This window comes from Natrix helvetica (genome assembly GCF_964273705.1).
Source record: "Natrix helvetica genome assembly, chromosome: 1".
Classification (NCBI taxonomy): Eukaryota; Metazoa; Chordata; class Lepidosauria; order Squamata; family Natricidae; genus Natrix; species Natrix helvetica.
In genome coordinates, this window is record NC_138548.1 from 119,484,464 (window position 1) to 119,505,682 (window position 21,219).

Genomic DNA, 21,219 nt, shown 5'->3' on the forward strand with positions numbered 1-21,219 from the left:
AAAAAAGATGCTCAGTGGATTTCAGTGCTGCATCTATGCAGATTTTCTGCAGATGCGCCTGACTGAGAGTTAAACCCGGAAATAACAAAATGGTTTATCACCTTTGAAATGGAGTCCAAATCGTTAACATCTACGAACCTCTCCTAAGTCTGGAAAAGAGTAAGGAGTGATATAATAGCTATACATAAAGCAAAGCTACAGGGAAGATAGTCATGAACCCTCTTCTTTGCCACTATGGCGCAGTGGTTAGAGTGCAGTACTGCAGGCTACTTCTGCTGCCTGCCGGCTGCCTGCGATTTGGCAGATAGAATCTCACCAGGCTCAAGGTTGACTCAACCTTCCATCCTTCCAAGGAGGGTAAAATGAGGACCTAAATTGTTGGGGGTAATATTCTGACTCTGTAAACCACTTAGAGAGGGCTGTAAAGCAATGTAAAGTGGTACATAAGTCTAAATGTTATTGCTATTCTATGACCAACAAAAGCTAGGATTAGAGACAATAGGAACAAGTTGTGGGGGATCTAGAATATTTTGAAATATAAGGAAGTGTTAGCTGAAAGTAAGACCTGCATAAAAGTGGAATATTCTACTCAAAGTAATTTTTAGAACTTCTTGAGAATGAATGAATGAATTTCCCACATACAGAGCATTGGTCTAGATCAGCTTCTAGAATCCCCCAACCAGCATGCTGGGAGAGGTCTATACATCATAAAGTTACTAAGGTTGAGAAGCAAGGAACTAGATGAGCCTTTTGCTCCCTTCCAACTCTCCAGTTTTCACATAATATAACCAGCTTCTTTGATGCAGCAATGTGATCAGTATTATATTTGCCTGTTAGGCAGACTGAAAGGGATAAAAGAAAGGGGCAAAGGAGATGGGATCAGAAGGAATTTCAGTATTAATTTATTAATCAGAGAAATGCTAAGAAGGGTTTCTATCTTGATTCAGAAATGTATAAAATGACTCATTTTTAATACATCAAAATACGTCTTTCAAAATCATAGGGCTGTTAGATGTGAAATTGTCCCCCTGGGGGATGATGGGTAGGTAGTAATAGCTTTAATGAGATGTGGTGATGGAAACTGTTCTTTTCTGGGCTTTTGCTTATAGGAAGATTGCCTAAACTAAGCAGCACAATGTATCCTTTCTATGAGACACGTCTTCTCTATTCATTTCGCTTCCATTTACCTAAACTGGGAAATATTTCAAGGCATTTCATTCAAAGCAGGGATTGTCAATCCCTTCAGGGTTTATTCCTGACATGGGGTGTTTGGCTCAAAGATAGACAGAACAAACAGTCCCAGAGAATCAGGGATTTTGTTTGTGATTCTTCATAGCAATGAATGTGAAAGCATAATAGATTGGGAACTTGTTTTGGATCCACATTTTTTTAAAAAAAACATTTAATCTGATTTCGAGAGCCAGAACTGAACCTGAACTGAACTTATCTGGCACACGGTTCCCTATGTTTTTGCTATCCAAATATATCTGCTACAATGCCTTTGGCATGGCATGTGAGATAAGCTCTTTTTCCCCTAGATTTCAGGGATTTGTCTGTAACCCCAAAGGTTTGGACTGACAGATTGTTGCTTAGCCTGGTGCCCTAGGAATGGGAAGATCAGAAGGCAACATAATAAACATGAAGACACAGAATGGCAGAAGCTGAAGAGCAGAAGACCTTTGGAAAAAGCAGGAGCTCTGCAGAGAAACAGGAGGTTAGGAGCTCTTTTTCACTAGCTGTGTGAAGCTGACAAAGACTCCTTCCCACAGAAAGCTGGTGGGAAAAGTACAAATGAGAAGAATACCTTGATGGAGAATTCTCTCCCACGTCTCTCCTGTTTATGCTCTGGATAGTGCTAATAATACATTAGAAACTGGGAGATGTTTCCAAAGTGCCCCATGTTGCAGGAAGAGCTTTCATGAACAGATAAAAACTCATCCACAATTAACATTAATGTTTGCATTAGGCCAGCAAGAATGTAACAAGTTGAAGCTGGGAATAAAAAGGAATGGAATGGATTCTAGTTGTACTTCTATTAGTCTGCTGTATTCTTGAACAATGGTTCAGTCCTGAGTGTGAAAGCTTCTTTCTCAGACATTTCTTAAGTGGAATCTCTTTCACCTCTAATAGAGTTTAGACTCATCAAAGCCAGCTACCAAATGTCTATGGAGATTCTCAGTCACCCAGGTCATAGTTGTCTCAAAAGTGCTTTTTTTTTTTTGCCAAAGACAACTGGACTGTTCTGCCTCAAGGAAAAAATAGTTCACTGCCTTTTTTTGGGGGAAGCCACTTAGGGAATTTCCCTTCCTTCTGGGCATCCAATAGAAAAAAAAAGAATCTCCCATCTCTAATTGTGAATTTCTGTTATTATTAAAGAAAAAGTGCATACAAACCAGAGGTGGGTTGCTCCTGGTTCGGCCCAGTTTGGCCAAACCGGTAGGGGTGATTTATCCTGGGTTGCAGAACCGGCAGTGACCCAGGCTGGCCACGCCCCTGAACCAGTTCCCCGGTCTCTTCTGCCATTGCTGGCATGTTTTTGCACATGAGCAGAACAATTTATAGTCAATTGTGCATACAAGAGCAACACGCAGCAGGCGGACATGCAAGCAAAGCGCGCATGAAAAAAACCAGTACCAACTGGTACAGGAACCCACCCTTGATACAAACATATGGGTAACATATTATCCATAATACATGGGTAAATGGGCACTTTAAACAGCACTAAACTATTGAGAGATAATACTTTTGGGGAGCTCGTACATACAATGAACTCTTGCAAGTAACGGCATTCTAGTTAGGTTTGACGAGAGTCTCATGAAATTGTCTAGTTGCTCCTGCTTTGATGGGTCATGATGTCTTCAGTTTATTTTTCTCCTCTCCATCCATTCCTGCCTTTCCAGAATTGGAGTCCATGTGTGATCACCTTGCTGGTAAAACTTGATTTGTTTCTATGTGCTCCATATTGGCTGAGCTGTGACATGATGCTCTGGAATTCATCACATAAAGTCTCTGGCTCATGAGTAGCCTTCCTGCCATCAGAGGGCTGCCCTGCCCTGCAAGTTATTATCCATTTCTTCTTTCTACCCCCCCACCCCTCTTCTGCTTCACTGCATCCGACATCGGGATCCTATATATGCTTCTGAGCTCTCTGCATCCTAACCACAGGTAGCTTCTTTTATCCCTTCTCCAACTACTTGACCTGTAGATCTGAGAATTACTAAATTATAATCTGGAGCCAGCAGTCCTAGCAAGAGTTAGCATAACTCTTTCTAAAAGAACTTGGTCTTCTATTTCCCTAATATCTCTATTGCCTGCATCCTGCTGTTTAGTTTAACAAGTTCAGTCCTTCTTTCCTTTTTTGCTTTACTGCCACCACTTACAATCTCAATGGAAATGGAAATATAACACTGAATCTTCCAACTCAAAAACACTTCCAGTGCTCCAAAAGGTGAATTGTGTTTTCTCATTTCAAGTACTGGGAAATGAAAAATCCTGTACCAAAAGATTTCATGTTCTGTGCGAATTGCCTGCCCTGATAAAAAACAGATTGTGGGTATTTCTATGTGACAACCTAGATTCTACCTAAAAGCTAGAAGACCCACTGTATCCCATCCTCTGTAATGAAAACCCTGATTTGTGTTTGGAAGCCTATTAAGAGCTTTTGGAAAGCTTATCGCTCAGAGACACCTTATCCATTCGTCCTTCTTTGCCTGTTGCTTCTTTTCAGGAATCAGTTTTTCTACAACACGACTTAACAACAACACTAATGCTGAAGAGGAGAAGGGAAACCCTAAAGAAAAAGATGAAATGAAATCTAAAGACAGGATCCATGGGAATGAGTGAAAAACCTCTCACTGATTTTGATGAGTTTCAATGCAGCTTCCTAAAAAACAGACGTGCAGGAGGCTGTCAGGAAGGCCACGGGCAGCCATTGAAACAATGTCACTTGGGATACTAGGAGATGATCTAAAGGCAAAGAGAATGGAGGCGGTGCTCTTTTGTTCTCCCCTCACTAGCATGCTATGCTAATGTTCTCTTTTTATCTTGCCCCTTGGTCTTCAGTTAAACATTCTTTTCCCAGAAGAAGTGGTGGTCACTAGCGTTTTTGGCACCACCTGGCTGATTATGAGGCAAGTATGGAGATGGCAGTATGGGGAGGAAACCTTTATCCTTGCCCCATTAAAAATACATTGGATCTATAAGTGGGTAAATCCAGCCTTTCACGCCCCCACCTCTCTGTGTGGGCCTTACCTGCTGCTGTTTGAAATCAGGGCCAGTGCAGGGAGGGGGCAAATTCCAAGTGAAAAACAGAGGGTGGGAACTGTGGGCAATCCGATTTTTTCCCCCCACAAGTGATGTGGTGATGGGAATATTTTTCCAGTATTTGCTAAGCTGCAGCTTTTTCACCTACCCCCAAATACTCTACCATCATATTTCAGACCATAATGAGAGTATAAAGAAGAATGTTGCAAAAGGCAGTTATAGGATAGGGAGTTAGGTACTAAGCATCTCCCCCCCCCCAAAAAAAGATGTTGTGCTGTATATGTTGATGTGGAAAAGACAGATCCTCCCTGCTTAGGCATGTGTCCTAAAGGAAAACCACTCAGATTTCACAACTGTGATGGTGTGAGAGCTATGTCACATATGCTGGATAGGAGTTTGATCCTTTTATAAATTTTTTATCAATCTAAGAATGCATTGAGATTTTTCATATTCTGTGTGAGGGTTTTCTTAACGTAGAAAATACTATTATTGGGAGAAGCATTTTGTGAAGCAAAGAAAACCCCTACTCTTTGCTATTTCTTTTGTGGAATTATTTTATCTATTTCTTATATTTGTATACTGACTTTCCTTCAGAAGTTAACTGTGCTACATAATATCTTCCTCCTCTAATTTTACCCCAAAACAAATGTATAAGAGAATTAAAATGGGAGTTGGGCCTTATCCAACTGAATTTCCAGAGCTGAAAACAGACCTGGATCTCCCAATTGAATGGTAACCACTGGACATGCTCTTATATCCAGCATTAATGTTTAAAGCTCTAGCTGAATTAGTAGTCCAACCACAGCAACTTTTCTTAGAGCATATTGCTGTGTCTTGATCTTGTCAAATGCAGACATCTTCCATCAGACACACTTCTGGTCTGGCTACCATCTCTTCCTTCTGGCAGGGCTCATGTGGTCAGCTTCAAGAGTCTGAGAGGAATTTTCCTCCCTCTGTTGAGAAAGCAGGGATCAGGGATGTGATTGGTAGAGTAAAATCTCCAATCCATCTTCAGCATCTGGGGTGTGTCCCAGTCTTACTCACCACTGTTAATAACAGGATTCTAAATCTGTCTCTCGGGGTGGGGGGTTGAGGAGGGGTAGGTGGGAGGATTTGCTTCAGAGTCTGACTTTTATAGCTGAAAGAGAAGGAAAGCAGTCAGTGGGGGAGACTCATGACATGGGAAGCAGCTGCTGTTTGAGTCACAGATAGAGAAGGTTTCCTTTCTGACAGGCAGCCAATGGGTAGGCTTGTCACAGTCAGGCTGCAAAAATCTACATGACTATTACATGATAGACAAAAGACACAGAAAAATAAAATACTTTGCTACGGTCCAATGGTTCTCTATATTTTTGCATTACCACTAAAGTAGTTTAGCTGCTGCTAGATTTATATCCCACGTTTAAATTGTACAACTCAAGATATATGTAATGCTCCCACAACTATGTGGGATGGGGAGGAGTGAGAGACAAAGACTGGCTCCAAATCACCCATTTGCTTCATGCCAAAAGGAGGAAAAGAACTTAAGTTTCTCGACTATTAGCCCAATACCTAACCTTTAGACCAAATTGTCTTTTATCTATATCAATACCCAAATCTATATTCTTGGCTATCCTGTTCCCTACATTGACATCACACTGTAGAACAGGGGTGTCAAACTTGCATCATCATATGACGTATCATGACTCCCCCCCCTTCGCTAAACCGGGCATGGGCATGGCCAGCGCGTGATGCATCCAGCCCACGGGCCATGAATTTGACACCCCTGCTGTAGAATATAAGCTCTTCGGGATTCAGCAGAAGAAGTCTTGGCAGTCCCATCATTCTGAGGAAGAATAATACTGCTGATAATCTACCTATGGAGAAGATCAGAACTCTCCATTGCAGTCATGACTGTTCACCTATGCACAGTATAGGGCTAACTATATTTAAGCATTCAAGTCCTAAACCCCTTCAAATGTCCCAGCAACTTTAAATGATGTGCAAATATTAAATCAATAGAAACAAATACAAAAAACTAACAAAAAGCTGATCGTAGTGTATGCATGTGCATCTCCAGGAAGGAAAAACAAAGCATGAAGGAATAAGTATCAGTATGGGATCCAAAATAACCTTGCCCAAAGCCTGCTGAAACATTTTAAAGGTTTCCCTAAATGATACAACAATTGAAACTGTGTGGATTTTTCAGGAGAAACCATTCCACATGTTGAGGTGGCCGCCAAATGTGGAGAATCCCAGTGGATGAAGTCTTCAAATGATTCTTATTTTAAGCCATCAGTTATGAATTACCCATTGCGTGAAAAAAAATTGATACCCCCGCCCCAATGGCAAAGTTTTTCTAGAATCTCTTCATAAAAAGAAGAGTCCCCTCTTACAGTTCCCACGGCCAAGAAATGTCTGTTGAGCATCTCTTTGGAGAATGGCAAATTAAATGGTAACTGGATAATTACACTGCATGTTTTACAAAATGATGGAAAAAACAGGTTTGCTTTGCTTTAGGATTGTTTGGTCAATGAAATGACTTTTTAGTCAGAAATTGCTTACAAACCTCAGTACTTTAAAGTCCTATTGCCAACACTGACTGGCATGATAGTTTTTGAATCTGATTTTGATGGAATAGGAAATCTGAATTACACAAAACACATACAAGAAGTGTAAATTCGTTTTTGTTCCTTTAACTGCTTCAGGTTTCTAATCCATATGTAAAGTTTTACTAGATGCAGTTGTAACTCCTACCATTCAGGACATAAAATATTATTTGGTTAGTAATCTCTCTCTTTCTCTCTCTCTCTCTCTCTCTCTCTCTCTCTCTCTCTCTCTCTCTCTCTCTCTCATGGTGATCAACTAGAGCAGGATTGTCAAACTGACAGCAACGTGATGAGTTTGACACTCATGAACTAGGGGATTTGTTTACTTGTACCTTATTCAATCAATCAAACCAAAACAAGGGTCTAGTAGATTATGGTTTAACAGAGTGTGCAACCCACTGCATGCACAAAGGGTGTGTAACATTGAATATGTATGCATTTCTTCTACATCTCTGCCATGTGAGAAAACAGATAAGGGCATGTGAGAAGTTGTGCTCCATCTGATCCGTCACGTGGAGATGAAGATCACTCTTCTGTTTATTTATTTCCACTTGTTGTCCGTCCCATTTTTTAATCATTATAAGAGTATCTCTAAGTTGATTTGTGCCTGTACTCACTCCTCTAAAAATCATTTTCCCTCATTGCAGGTTTCAAATATAGGCAGATTTCAAATATGCCAATAATGATATCCTTAATCTTGTGGTCAACAAATAAAGGCTTGGCTCCACAGATGTGTGTAAAGCCTCTACCCACACAACAATCACTTTGATTATCTCTGAGTCACTTGAAGAACATTGCCCTTTCAGTGGTCTAAAGCATTATCCTGGCATCACGGAGCCATCATTGAAGTGATATAGAGCCTGTTTTCATGACTGTTAGTTTGGCACAACAATGGCTGGATGTCTCTACTGTGTAAGTCACTGCTGAGGAAATGAACTAAGGCAAAATTGCTGTTCCAGATAGTTAAGCAGATGATTTAGGTTCATGCAGAGATTTGAGGTACATATGGGAAAGATCTATTTTTGCCCTCAGACATTTTACCAAGAGACACTTGCTTCCTATCCAACTTACAGAATGATCTAGGAAGGGTGAAAGTGAGCTCTAATGTTTTCAGGTTAAGCCCCTTGAGGAGGGAAAAAGTGTCTAATTATAATCCCAAACAGCAACCCTGGTTGCTGGGAGGGTCATCTTGCATTCTCTGAAAAGATTAGAAGACCAGGGAACAAATGGGCAGCCAGAGGTGCAGGTGACTGCAGACACTGCAGTGGGAAAGCAGGGATGCTTTTGAAGATGAGCAGTCCTTTGGGAGAAACTGATTGCCTGGGAGAAGGCTTATTTCATTTTTTAATGTAAAATATTTATAGCCTCCCCACTATCCAGAAGTTCTTGTGGCGGATAATAACCATTAAAAAACACACTGCAATAAGCTTCCCAGGGCTTCGCTCTCTCTTTGTTTTTCTTCCCTCCCACCCTGGCCTCATCTTCATTCTGTTTAGTCCTTCCTCCCTCCTCTGTGCAGCTACTCCTTCTTCTCACCCATTTGGGGTTTTCTATAGATTCTGAAGTGAGGGAAGCGTGTGTTAATTGTTCCTCTCTCTCTCTGTCTCTGCCTGAGAATGTTCTGTGTGCAAGAGGAAGAATGGTTGGTGTATGCAGATGGGGACCAACATTATCAGTGGGGTCTCATTTTACAGGCAATTGATTTTAACTGGTAGTTATAAATCAGTTCATTTCTTTCCCTCCTGAATTTGGTCTTGTTTTTCATTGTGTTACAAGAGCCAGTTTGATGTAGTGGTTAAGATGCTGGCCTAGAAACCAGGAGACTGTGAGTTCTAGCCCCTAGGCATGAAAGAGAGCTGGGTGACTTTGGGCCAGTCATTTTCTCTCAGCCCAACCTACTTCACGGGGTTGTTGTTGTTGTTGTTGTTGTTGTTGTGGGAAAAAGAAGGCAAACATTATATACTGTGTGCTTGCTGCCATCAAATACTTGTAAAGTAATCAAGGCGGGATAAAAATCTAATCAATAAAATAAACAAACCAACCTACAATTGACAAGGAAGGGTAGATTGTTTTGAACGCAGGGTCATCATGTTCCTTTCAGGCAAATGCAGTTATAAAAAGGCAATTCCTAATTTACAGCACTGATGTTTTGGGCTTTCCTGGTTCTGACAGAAGTGTTTCATGTGGCTGAATATCGTTTTTATATTTTCCTTGACAAGCTCATGTTTAAAAAAAAAAAAAAAAGACTGGTCAAAGCTCAGAAAGCCTTTGGTGCAAACTGAGCCTCTGGCTTGGTGTTGAAGCGCCTTTTCAGCCAGGGGCTTCCCGACAACTTGTTTGCAAACATGTGGCCTGAGACGGACTCGCAGATCCATTTGGTCCGGCAATCAGCAGTTTTTGAGTAAGAATGGATTATTAAAATTCCCAGAAGTGTCTGTTTCCCATTATTGCTCAACTGCAGAGTCATTACCATTTAATAAGCACTAATCTCCCCGTTACTAGCTCTCTCTCTGCTCAGTAGGCACTCAGCCATCCCTAAAGTTATGCCCTTTTCTTTTTGTCCCTCCCAAACCTTTTGGGAACAAACCCAACACACTGCTTTGGCTCAGGGCCAGAGCAAAAATAACCCATCCTATCTCATCTCAGGAGAGAGTGAGCAGGCTGCTCTAGCAGTCTTTGGTCTCCTTCTGCTGGGAAGCATATGTGCTGCCTACCAGGTTGGAAGAGCAGACTCTGAAGTTCATATGGCTCCTCCATAGGAAAACAATTTCATTCAGTTGCTAGAGGCGACTGCAATTTTTAAGAAACAGAAGGGGAAAATATTTAATGCAGGAGGAGTCATTGTATCAACCGCACTTAATATACTGTACATTTATAGGACATTTAATACATTTGTAGTAAATCAAATTTGCCTTCCTTGGTCCAGCTGGTGGATCATGGCTCCTTGGCACACCACTGAAAAAACAAAGACAGTGGGTGATAAAATTTGCTACCAGTCAGCATCTATCACTCTTTCCAGAGATAAAAGTATGCTGATTTTGAAAGTCCTGAATGTACCTAGTCCTCTAGGACACTCACTGTACAACTATGGTGTAGCATTTTAGCATCCCAGCATGGGTAATGGGCACAGCTTTGTTTTCTCTTTCTTGTGTTTTCTATATTTGGAAGGGAAAGATTTAAATAAATCTTAGGGTAAGCCTGTATATCTGATGGCTCCCTAAATTCAACACAGTTTATTAGCTTCATCAGAGCTTACAGAGCTTCTGGTTTTGGCTGCCTAGCTTTGATTGCAGAAGTAGACGGTGGATATTGGCAAGCACCTGGTGGCACTCTAGATACCCATGGGGCTGGAAGGATCCAGATCTACCATTTGGTAGGAATGAGTCTGTGTGTGTGTGTGGGGGGGGCATTGCATTGGAAGCAGTGACGTGCGGTGAGGTTTATGACTGGTGAGGCAATGACACAGTGCTGAGTTTCAAATATTTTTAGACTTGTGGACTTCAACTCCCAGAATTCCACAGCCAGGCATGCTCAGTTCCAATTTAAAGTGACAGCATTTGTTTTTCTCCTTTGCTCCTTCTTTCTTTTTCTTCTCCTTCCCCTCCTTCCTCCCTCTCTCCCTTCCCACCCTCTCTCAAACACACACACACACACACACACACACACACACACACACACGTACGTTGGATTGGGCTATCTCTCCTACCCCTTCCCTCTCTCACTCACTTTCAAACAAACCTCCCTACACACAAAAGTTGGATTGGATATCTTTTCCAGTGGCTTGAAAGCAGCTCCTCTGCCATCCCCCCCCCCATTCCCCTGCTGCCTTTCCCAAACACCTCCATCATTGAAAATGCAGCCTGCTGCCTGGGTGGGAAATGCCTGGAACACAATAAAGCCCACCCATCACCTCCTGCTGGCAGGCTGGGGTGAGAGGAGAGGCAGAGAAGCCGGAGGGGAGCTGAGCCGAGCCTCCCAAAAGAAAGAGGCTGGGGGGAAGTGTGTGTACTACAGCATGGCTCTTTGCCTGGCTTCCTGCCTACTCCTGTGGTCTCCTCAGTGCTCGCTTGTGCTCTCCCTCCCCAAGTGTAGTTTGATTGCAGGTGGAGCCACGTTGCCTTTTCAAACTTGTAATCAATGAAGCTGGGCTAGATTTGTATATAGTTTTATCCAGCTGTGTGTGTGAGAGAGAGAAATGAATGGGGGCCTGGGGAGGAAGTCACTACACTTGGGGAGGGAGAGCACCAGTGAGGTTAAGCAGAGTCATCCACGGTGAGGCAGCAACTAGCTCAGCTTTTTCCTTTTCCTTTTTTTTTTCATGATGAGAGTGGTGAGGCTATGCCTCACTTGCCTCACCTGACTGCACGTCACTGATTGGAAGTAGCCCACGTTATTAATATTTCTCATGCTTCACTTGGGCCAGGATGCTGTGGATTCAGGAATGAAGTTCTAACACATCAGGTGGGGATGAAGGGCCCTGGATTTGAAAAAGCTAAACCAGAGCTTTCATTCAATCCACACAAAATTGTCTGCACTGCATTCTTTTTCATGGGTGAATCAATGTTTACTTTAAGCACAGCATTAGTAGACTTTGACACTATCTTTCTGCCTTTCAATCATAATACAATCATAGTCATGTTCACTGGCTCACTTGTCTTGAAGATTTTACATTATGGTTTATGTTTGTCCAGTAGGCAGCTATGTTTGGTCCAGTTTGACTAATTTCTCTTATAGTTCTTGGTGTACTTCCCTTCTTTCTCTTCTTGTATTTTGTGCCTTTCTCCACAGTCCCATGACATACTAAAAATGGATAATTTTTATTTGTAAAGCACTCTGCCTAAAAAAAAAAGGTTATTGGATATATTCCAGACTGGCTGTCAGATTTATGTCAAACTCAATGTGGCCATTATTCCATCCAGTGACTGCTTTTTAAAAAGACCTGTCTTCTGTGAAATGAAAACACAGGACCCAAAGCTAATAAACAAAAAGCTGGCTGGGGAATTGTGGGAGTTGAAGTACACCAAGGCTTAAAGTTGCCAAAGTTGGAGACCCCTGCTCCAGAGAATAGTAGGAGGCAGAATGGGACAACTTAGTGCGGCCAACTCACCACATCCAACTCGCCATTGACAACTCACCATAACCAACTTGGCACGGCCAACTCATCAAGGCCAATTTGTGGGGGGGACAACTCACTGTGGCCAGCTCAGCATGGGGTAACTTTCTGCAAAGCAATTTAACAATTCAATTCAAGTATTTAAAATAATTTTGCAAATATTTTAATTTTTGTCATTCACTTTTTATTTTGTCCCTACTTCTGCATCCTTTCTTTAAAGATTTTATTTCACCATTTCTTTGATATTAGGGTAACCCTTGTCCTCCGGCAAATTGTCCTCTGGCAAGTTGGCCATGGCAAGTTGTCCCACAGCAAGTTGGCTATGAATTGGCCATGGTGAGTTGGCTGTGCCAAGTTGGCCACACTGAGTTGTCCTAGACCCAGTGAGAGGAGCTCCTACAGACAAAAGGATGCACAAATTTTTATACATTTGAGAAGGAACAGAAGATGATAAATAAAGGCATACAAATGCATAAGTAATAGTTGATGGTAGCTCAGTGACCATCAGAAATCAATCAGAAAGGTCGGCAGCTCGGCGGTTCAAATCCCTAGCACTGCGTAACGGAGTAAGCTTGTGTTACTTGTCCCAGCTTCTGCCAACCTAGCAGCTCGTAAAAATGCAAGTAGAAAAAATAGGAACCATCTTTGGTGGGAAGGTAACAGCATTCCATGCACCTTCGGCATTTAGTCATGCTGGCCACATGACCACGGAGATGTCTTCGGACAGTGCTGGCTCTTCGGCTTTGAAATGGAGATGAGCACCGCCCCCTAGAGTCAGGAATGACTAGCACATATACAGTATGTGAGGGGAACCTTCACCTTTACCTTTTAAGCATGCATATTAACGAATCTCAAGTTACTTCCACACTCTTTCTACTGTTAATAGCTTCAAGAATGAATTATTATCAATAAAAGAAACATACAGTATCAGTTAGTTTTCATAGACATTTCAGTGTCTACAAAAGCCAGGCACTTTAAGTTTGCCTTTTCTATGTGCCAATTACCACACATTCCTTCTATGTTTCTATTTTGCTAATATGCTCATAGCCCTTTAAGAATTTACTTTCCTTAAATTTCATGGAAGAAAGATATTCAGGGCTGATTATAAAACAGGAAGACCAATAATACCTTTTAAAGCTAGTCCTTACAATGAAAAGTAGGCAAAAAGCCTGAATCCATTATTTTTAAACGTTCCTTGTGAATTTTGTAGCACTTTGCATAGTCAGCTCCTCAGTGCTGTGGCCATTTCAACACTTTGAAAGTAATCATCAGGATTTTGCCACCATTTATATATTTGGTCATATGGAAGATTGTGTGGAAACATGCTTCTATCAGAAAATGGGATTTTTATTCATCTGGCTCTGTTGTTGGGGGAGGAGGGAAGCTGAATGTGGATGATGGGATTTGTAATTCAACCTACGTAGGAGTAGCCAAGCTTGTTGTAGCAAGAGATGAGACAATGATGATTGGGAGAGATTTGAATATGGGGCATTTAGTGCATATCAAAAGTGCATATAGACCAATGTTTCTCAAACTTGGCGACTTTAAGTCCTGTGGACTTCAACTCCCAGAATCCCCCAGCCAGCATAGCTGGCTGGGGAATTCTGGGAGTTGAAGTCCACAGGACTTAAAGTCACCAAGTTTGAGAAACACTGATATAGACAAACAGTTTCTGGGAGAAATGATGAAAGAAAGATAATGTAGGAGATGATCAGCTGGAGCCTGAAGGCAGGATCAAACGTATCATCAATTTAGAGTCACTATGTTCCCAAAGAGACCCAGGTCCAGCCCCCTCTGTGAATTCTGTTGACTCTTATCTAGCACCATTTTTTCCTGACCATTAGTAGATCAGATTCTTGTGTATAAGTAGCATGCAATAAACTTGAAGTGCTTTGAACTCAATTCCTATTCCTGCTTACTTGCACCTGACAGGTAGCGTATAATGTGCATAGAAAGGAAGTGTTACAGTAGTTACAAATAATGTAGTCAAGTAGATCAAGAGACAGTTAAGATTAAAATATGAAGAGAAAATGCAGAATGATTTCGATGGAAATTTTAGAAAGCAAAATATTTTGGAAGTCGGAGAACGGGTTTAAACAAGGAACATCCTACGTAATGAATGAAGTTAAAAATAAAAGTGACAAATGTATTTGGGACACAATTCAAGGGAGGTAATGTCAGAAGGAATATGTTAGAGATTTGTTTAGAAAAGATAGCACTATGTCAGAGAGTGGAATCAGAACAAATGCTATTAATGTTCAAGAAAAAACAACTGGTGAGAAAGAGGTTATAAATACTATGACACTATTGATAAATTGTATAGATGAAGGTGTGGAGGGTATAACTAGAAAAAAGTTAAAATGTGAATGTGCATTGCTTATATGACTTATTTCATGTTTGTGCAAAGACTGTATCTGTGCCTGATGATTGGCAGAATGAGTGTTATTTTCCTAAATATAAGAAAAAGTAGCAATGTGAATGTACCAAGTGCAGGGGGATTAATCTGATCAACATGCATGGAAAAGGATTTGGTAGAATTCTGGTTGAAAGGTTACAAGAGGTTAAAATGAGTAAAATCTGGGAGGAATAGAAAAGCTTTTAAGTGTGTGTGTAGACCAGATTGTAGCTCTTCCGCAAATCATTAAGAAATGTATGTGACTGTGAGAAAGAAATGCATGTTTGTTGATTGAAGGGTATGCTAGCGTACGTAAATGGAATATATTGTGAATTATGAATTATGGAATATATTGTGCAAAAGTAAAGTTGAAGCTCAGTTGCTGAATGTGATAAGATTGGTAGATGATGAAAGCAAAGCATGCATGAAAATTAATGAAGAGCTCAGCAAGTGATCCAACACTGCACAGTGATTAAGCCAAACAGTGGGTTGTATCCTTGGTTGTTAAATATAATAGGTACAGTACAGTATATCATAATCTATTTATAGATAAATGTATAGAGAATGCTTTTGGTGACATTAGAGATGGGCTGGTTGGAATATATAAATATGTATGCATTTTTGTATACAGATGAGTAATGTTCTTAGCCGAGAACATGAATGATTTACACAGCACAAGTAAGATAGACAGTATGATACAAAGAATTATGGATTTGAAAATTAATGTATCAAATATCAGAAAAGCTGTGATTGACAAGGAAAACAAAATAAACAATTCTAAGTTACAAATAAATAGCAAAAAGTAGTTCAAATAAATCAATATTGTTGTCTCCCATGATAGAAAGCCTACAGAAAATGGGAGAATGAATAGAGAAATATTAAGATGTGCTAATCCTGGTGGAAAAGTAGAAGGGAGCATGTGATCTTTTGCAAGAAATAAAAGAAGGAAAACCTCCTGAGTATAATAGTGTGCTAAGTTCCCCACTCCCTTAGTTATGGGAGGTTAGAATTGCTTTTATCAGGGAAAACAGAAGTAAGTTGAACGTAGTGGAAATAGGGTAAGTGCGAAGTGCGAAGAGCATAAAGAATGAATGCATGCTGAATGAATGTGGATGTAATGCAGTAGAAGGATGTTGAGGTCATATAGGAGAGAGATTAACTCACAAAACAAATCTATGAATTAAAAATCAATGGACTGAGGGGAAGGGGAAGTCTGAGAATGGCTGAGTGAAGATGATGAATTACTCAAGAAGAGAAAAGTGAGAAGTTTAAAGAACAAAAAGACGTGTTGGGAAGCAGCCAATGGATATGGTAGAAGCAAGGATGATCGGCACAGAACAGCCTGTAAATATGTACTGCTCCATAAGAAGTAGGGATTTCTTCATCCCTGCAATTGATAGCTTTGTTCATAGATTGTTCTTCCCTGTGTTCCTAGTGCTATTCATTCAAGAAAGTAAATCACTTTTCCAAAATGTATATTTGTACATATAAATATACTGTATAACACAGCTGGGAGGGGACTGAGGAGCATTATCAGTGGACTAAAGCTTACTGAATCAGCAGTTGAAAGGGGTGGCAGTGGGTACTTTGGCCAATGATTTATTGCCGAACCCTTTGAAGAATAAAGTCTCCCCATCTTTCCGGCAGAGATGGTGCTGAGAGAGGGGGGGTGCTGGAAATAGCGATCAGCACTGGTAATATGTGTGCCAGACCACCTGGGAGCCACACTTTCTGCCCAGCTTGCACAAGCCATTTGTTCATGGCTTCCTGGGTGCAGGAATAGATACCATCTTCTTCTTCTTCCCACTCCTAGCCTACTGCAAAATGCATCCCACCTGTGTTTTCCATCTTTGATAAAATAGATGTTTTCTAACCAAAACCATCTGCAGCCCTTCAGCGTGGATGGTCTCCTGCATCTTTGTTCTGTTCTAACATTATTAACAGTTCTAAGTGCCAGTGCCTGGCACACCTTTTCCCATCTAACAGCTGGGAAATCTCTTGGACAGCAATTTCTTTCTGAGTTGCTTGGCTACTGTGTTCTCCGCTGATTGACACTTGCTGGCTTTTGTTTTTAAATAATCCTGCAAGTGATCCACAGGAAGGACTGTTAAGCCCATCCTCAATTTTAGAAGCTTATGCTACATTCAGCTCTTGCATCTCCCAATAGGCATCTTTTGGTTTCTGTCCAGGTTGGATAAAGCCTGCTCTCCCTGCTATTCCGCTCCCTGCCCCACAGTACTATAAAGCTTCTTTTTTTTTCTTTGTTTTTTTTAAAAATAGTAACAGCAGCAGCAGCAGCAGCAACAACACTTTTATTAGATTTAGAGGCTTGCTAATTTGTTTCTATGAAGCCATTGGCCTACAGAGGAAAGTGTGAACAAAAGAACAACTTGTTCCCCGTTGTTTTATTGTAGCATCAGAGTTAGAATGGTACATTAATGGGAAAAAAGACAAAGAAAAGCTCTTCATTAGTGTCACAGGAGACAATATAGTAAGGAGATGAGAAGACAGCCATGTGTGCAAACTTCTAGGAAAACAAAGAAAAAGCTTAGGGATTAATGAGAAGAGAAAAATTCCTAAAAGGAGAAGGCAAGCCCTGGAAGACTGGTACATGTAGGAACCAGACAGCAAGACCTTTCCTCCCTCTAAGGATGAGATGTGCAAGAAACATGGCTATTACAGCATCTGATGGGAATGAGGTCCTGTAGTGATCATAGTCTGGAATGAGTACCAGTTCAGTCCAATTGCCAACATGCTGCCATTTGGATAGGGTTGTCTGAAGTGGGCTTAAGAAACAGCTGAGAGCAGCCTGGGAAAGAAGCTTCCCCGGTTACAGTACAGAATTGGGTGGACTGTCTTGCAAGAGAGCCATGATAGCACACGGAGCCATTTGTTAGGGCACACGAGGTGTTGCCCTGTCAGCTCCAGTGTGCATGGGTGTGCTGGTCAGCTGACTTTGGCCTCCTTTTAAGGCAGTTTTCCGCTCTCTGGAGGCTTCCTTGAAGCCCCTGGAGTGCGAAAAACTGGCCCTATGGGCAAACCGGAAGTTCAGGAATGGACTTCCGGTTTGCTCGTAGGACCGTTCTTCGCCCTCCAGAGCCTTCAGGAGGTTTCCCTGAAAGCTCTGGAGGGCAAGAAATGGCCCTACTGCCAAACCGGAAGTCACCATTTCAGAACTTCCAGATCATCGCCGATGATCTGGTTGTTACCCTTTCACATCCTTTGAAATCAATAATCCAGATGAAAAATATCATAATAGAATTTGGCATGTGTCTGGGTTTAGACTAAATCAAAACAAAATGAAAATGATGGTTAAAAACATGACAGAGACTCAAAGAAAGAGACTTGTAAGTTTAGCTGGTTTTGAAATAGTTTCTAAAGTTAAATATTTAGGAATACAAATTTCAGAATCAAATACAAAACTTTTCTCAAATAACTATGAAGTGTTGTGGCAAAAGATACAGAAAGATCTTGAAGCGTGGAAAAAGTTACAATTGTCTTTGCTTGGAAGGATCTCAGCAATTAAAATGAACATTCTACCTAGATTTATCTTTCTATTCCAGATGATTCCGGTGCTTAAGTCAGATAAAACCTTGTTAAATTGGCAAACAACATTAAATAAATTTGTTTGGAAGGAGAAAAAACCGAGAGTAAAGATGAAGATTATGCAAGATACACGTGAAAGAGGCGGCCTCAGACTCCCAAACCTTCGATTATATTATGAAGCTGCGGTATTAACGCATGTAGCAGATTGGTTTGGGAAAACAAAAATGGAATTGCTGAATATAGAAGGCCATGATCTTGTTCTGGGATGGCATGCATATCTTTTTTATGAAGACAGGGTAGATAAAGTGTTTAACAACCATGTTCTCCGAAGTGCCTTGATGAGAATATGGAAGAAGCACCGGCCCAATTGGGATTATAAAATACCGCTTTGGTTGGATCTTGCAGACGCCATGGGGATTATGAATATTAAGTCACTCGGGGGTTGTTTATATAAAGATGTGCTTATTGCTGATGGGGGCGAATGGAAGTTAAAAACTTTGGAACAGCTGTTGGAAGAAGGAATTACTTTAAATTGGTTACATTACATACAGTTACAGAAGAGATGGGAAGAAGATCGCAGGGTCGGTTTTATGGATAAAGAAGTGGAACTGATTAAGCAGATAAAAGAGACTGGTCCAAAACAAGTTAAAAGAATATATAATGTACTGTTAGAAAGAGACTCAGAAAGTGAATTGGTTAAGGATTGTATGATTAAATGGGCTCAGAATTTTGGTGAAGTGGTTATGTTGGAAACTTGGGAAAAAATATGGGTTCAGAATGTTAAATTTACACAGTCACAGAATTTAAGGGAGAATTTTTATAAAATGTTTTACAGATGGTATTTAGATCCTAAAAAATTATCATGCATGTACCCAAATGTTCAACCAAAATGTTGGAGATGCGGGTGTCTAGATGCTACCTTTTTTCATGTATGGTGGACTTGTAACAAGGTGAAAGCTTTTTGGATAAAAATATGGTGGGTTATGCAGAATGTATTTAAGAAAAGAATACAATTCAAATGTTTTTATTGGGTATAGCTAAGGATTTTACCAAAGGGGAAACAAAATTGGCCTTGTATATGGTCACAGCAGCTAGGTTGTTGATTGCGCAACATTGGAAAAAAGATTTTTTACTGACAATTGATCAATGGATTCAGAAGGTGGCGGGGTTCGCTGAAATGGCAAAAATTTCAGCTTTCTTAAAAGCTCAGAAACAGGAGGATTACACACAGGAATGGGCAAAATGGATTGATTATATACAGAATAAATACCAGACTAGGAGTTATTATGTAGCCTTTAGGTAAGAATGTTTAGACCGATAGATGATCAGAGTAAATAGTATATGGGATGTTTGGAATTGTTAGAGTGGTATACAGCGGAAGTCAGGGGGGTGGGTTTGTGTGGGAGGTGGGGGAGGGTTAGGGTGGAGGGTGGGGTAATATATATGTATGAATAAATTAGAAGATGGGATTAATGAAACATTGTTATGCTAGGAGAAATTTATATTAAGAGTTATAGATGTTAAATTAGCTTAGAAAATGGGATCAATGTGTTATTATTAATCTAAGAGAAATTTATATTGTGTTTGTTGGGAGGAGAGGGGTTACGAGTAATCTATTTTAAGATGGGGGGAGAGGAGGGGGCAAAGTATTTGGTATAATATTTGAAAGTGAATTTTTGTGGGGGGGTTGGGGGGGTATAGCATTTGTATGAGATTTATATTGTATGGCGGGGGGAGGGTGAAAAGGGGGAAAATTGTTTGTACAAAACTCTTTTAATTAAAAAAAAAAAAAGAACTTCCAGGTTGCCCATAGGGCCGTTTTTTGCCCTCCAGAGGCAAAAGGGAAGCTCCTGAAGCCTCTGGAGGGCCTCACGGGCTGGGGAGGGGGTGTTTACTTCATCCCCAGGCTCTTAGGAAGCCTCTGGATCCTGGGGAGGGCAAAAAAAGCACGCCAAAAGTGCCATTTGTTGCACGTGCATGCATGCTGGGGTCACGCGCCATTCATTATGGGTGTGTGCACGCCTGCACACGACCCCCCCAGTGCCCCCCCGCTTTTGGCATGCGATCCAAAAATGGTTAGCCATCACTGCAATAGAGCTAAGTAACAATGAAGAAGGATTGTGGTGCACCTGAGTTCTGATGCCAGTAGGGTCTCACTCTAATAAAACAACTCTCAAGAAGAAGTTGGCACCCTTATATTTTCAATCTGCACATTATTCCCAAAGTGGAGCATTGTTCTTCAAGGATGGAATAATATCAGTTTGAATTAGGAAGTTCTCCAGATATGAAATGGGAAAGTGTTAGCTTTCGCTGAAATGAGAGTGCAGGGATGTGTGGGTGTAATCTAAGGCTTTAATGACTAAAGGAGGCCATTTGGATTTTATTTGGAAGTTTACTTTATAAAATAGTGAGAAGAAGTATTTTATTCACGAAGATGCAGCAGGATGACTTTCCAGATTCTTGACTACCTACAGGTGATTGTGAGTATGCCAGTGAGATGGCTGGAGTTAATCATTGACCACGAGTCGCTAGGGATAAATTGCAATGAAAGTGAGCATAACATGATCCTGGTTGTGACAGGTCAGAGATTTGGTGGAAAATGTCAGGTTTGCCATTTTGAGGCATTTGGGTGGCAATCTCTACTTCTAGTCTGATGATCCCAGACCTAGTCCAGATTGACCAGATTGATAGTAATCTTGGCCTCAAATTGCTGATGGTAAATGCAAAGTCTGTCTGTAATAAGACTTCACTCATATACAGTCTGATTGAGGATAAGCAGGAAGACCATTATCAAATCCTGGTTGGGTGAAGATGGCAATGTTTTCAGGAAGATCTGCCCATTCAAATTACAGTTCTTTTGTTAACTTTAATTCCAAAGATGAAAGCAGTGGTGTTGCTAATCTTTGGGGACTTTCTGTGACCAGTTCTTCCATTTCTAAGTTGGCCAGGTAAGAATGTCTGTACATTAAGAAGGGACAAGTTGAGTATACTTTGTATTCTATACCCAGCATAATCCCATCCCAAGCTCCTAGATCTAATATTTAGATAGATAATGGAGTATCTTTGCTTATTGGTATTCAGCAACTTTAATCTCCACTTTTGGGGTGTTTGATCTGAGAGGGCTTGGGAGTTCATAGCCATCATACTGACCATGGGCTTGTTACAGGTAATCGTAGGCATCCCACACAGATGGTCATAAATTAGAATTCATGTCTGCCTCTGAACACTTATTTAGTGACCTATATATGGAGGACATTACATGTAGCCTATTGTCATGATCAGACCACTTTCTGGTCCAGGTGAGATTGGCTGTT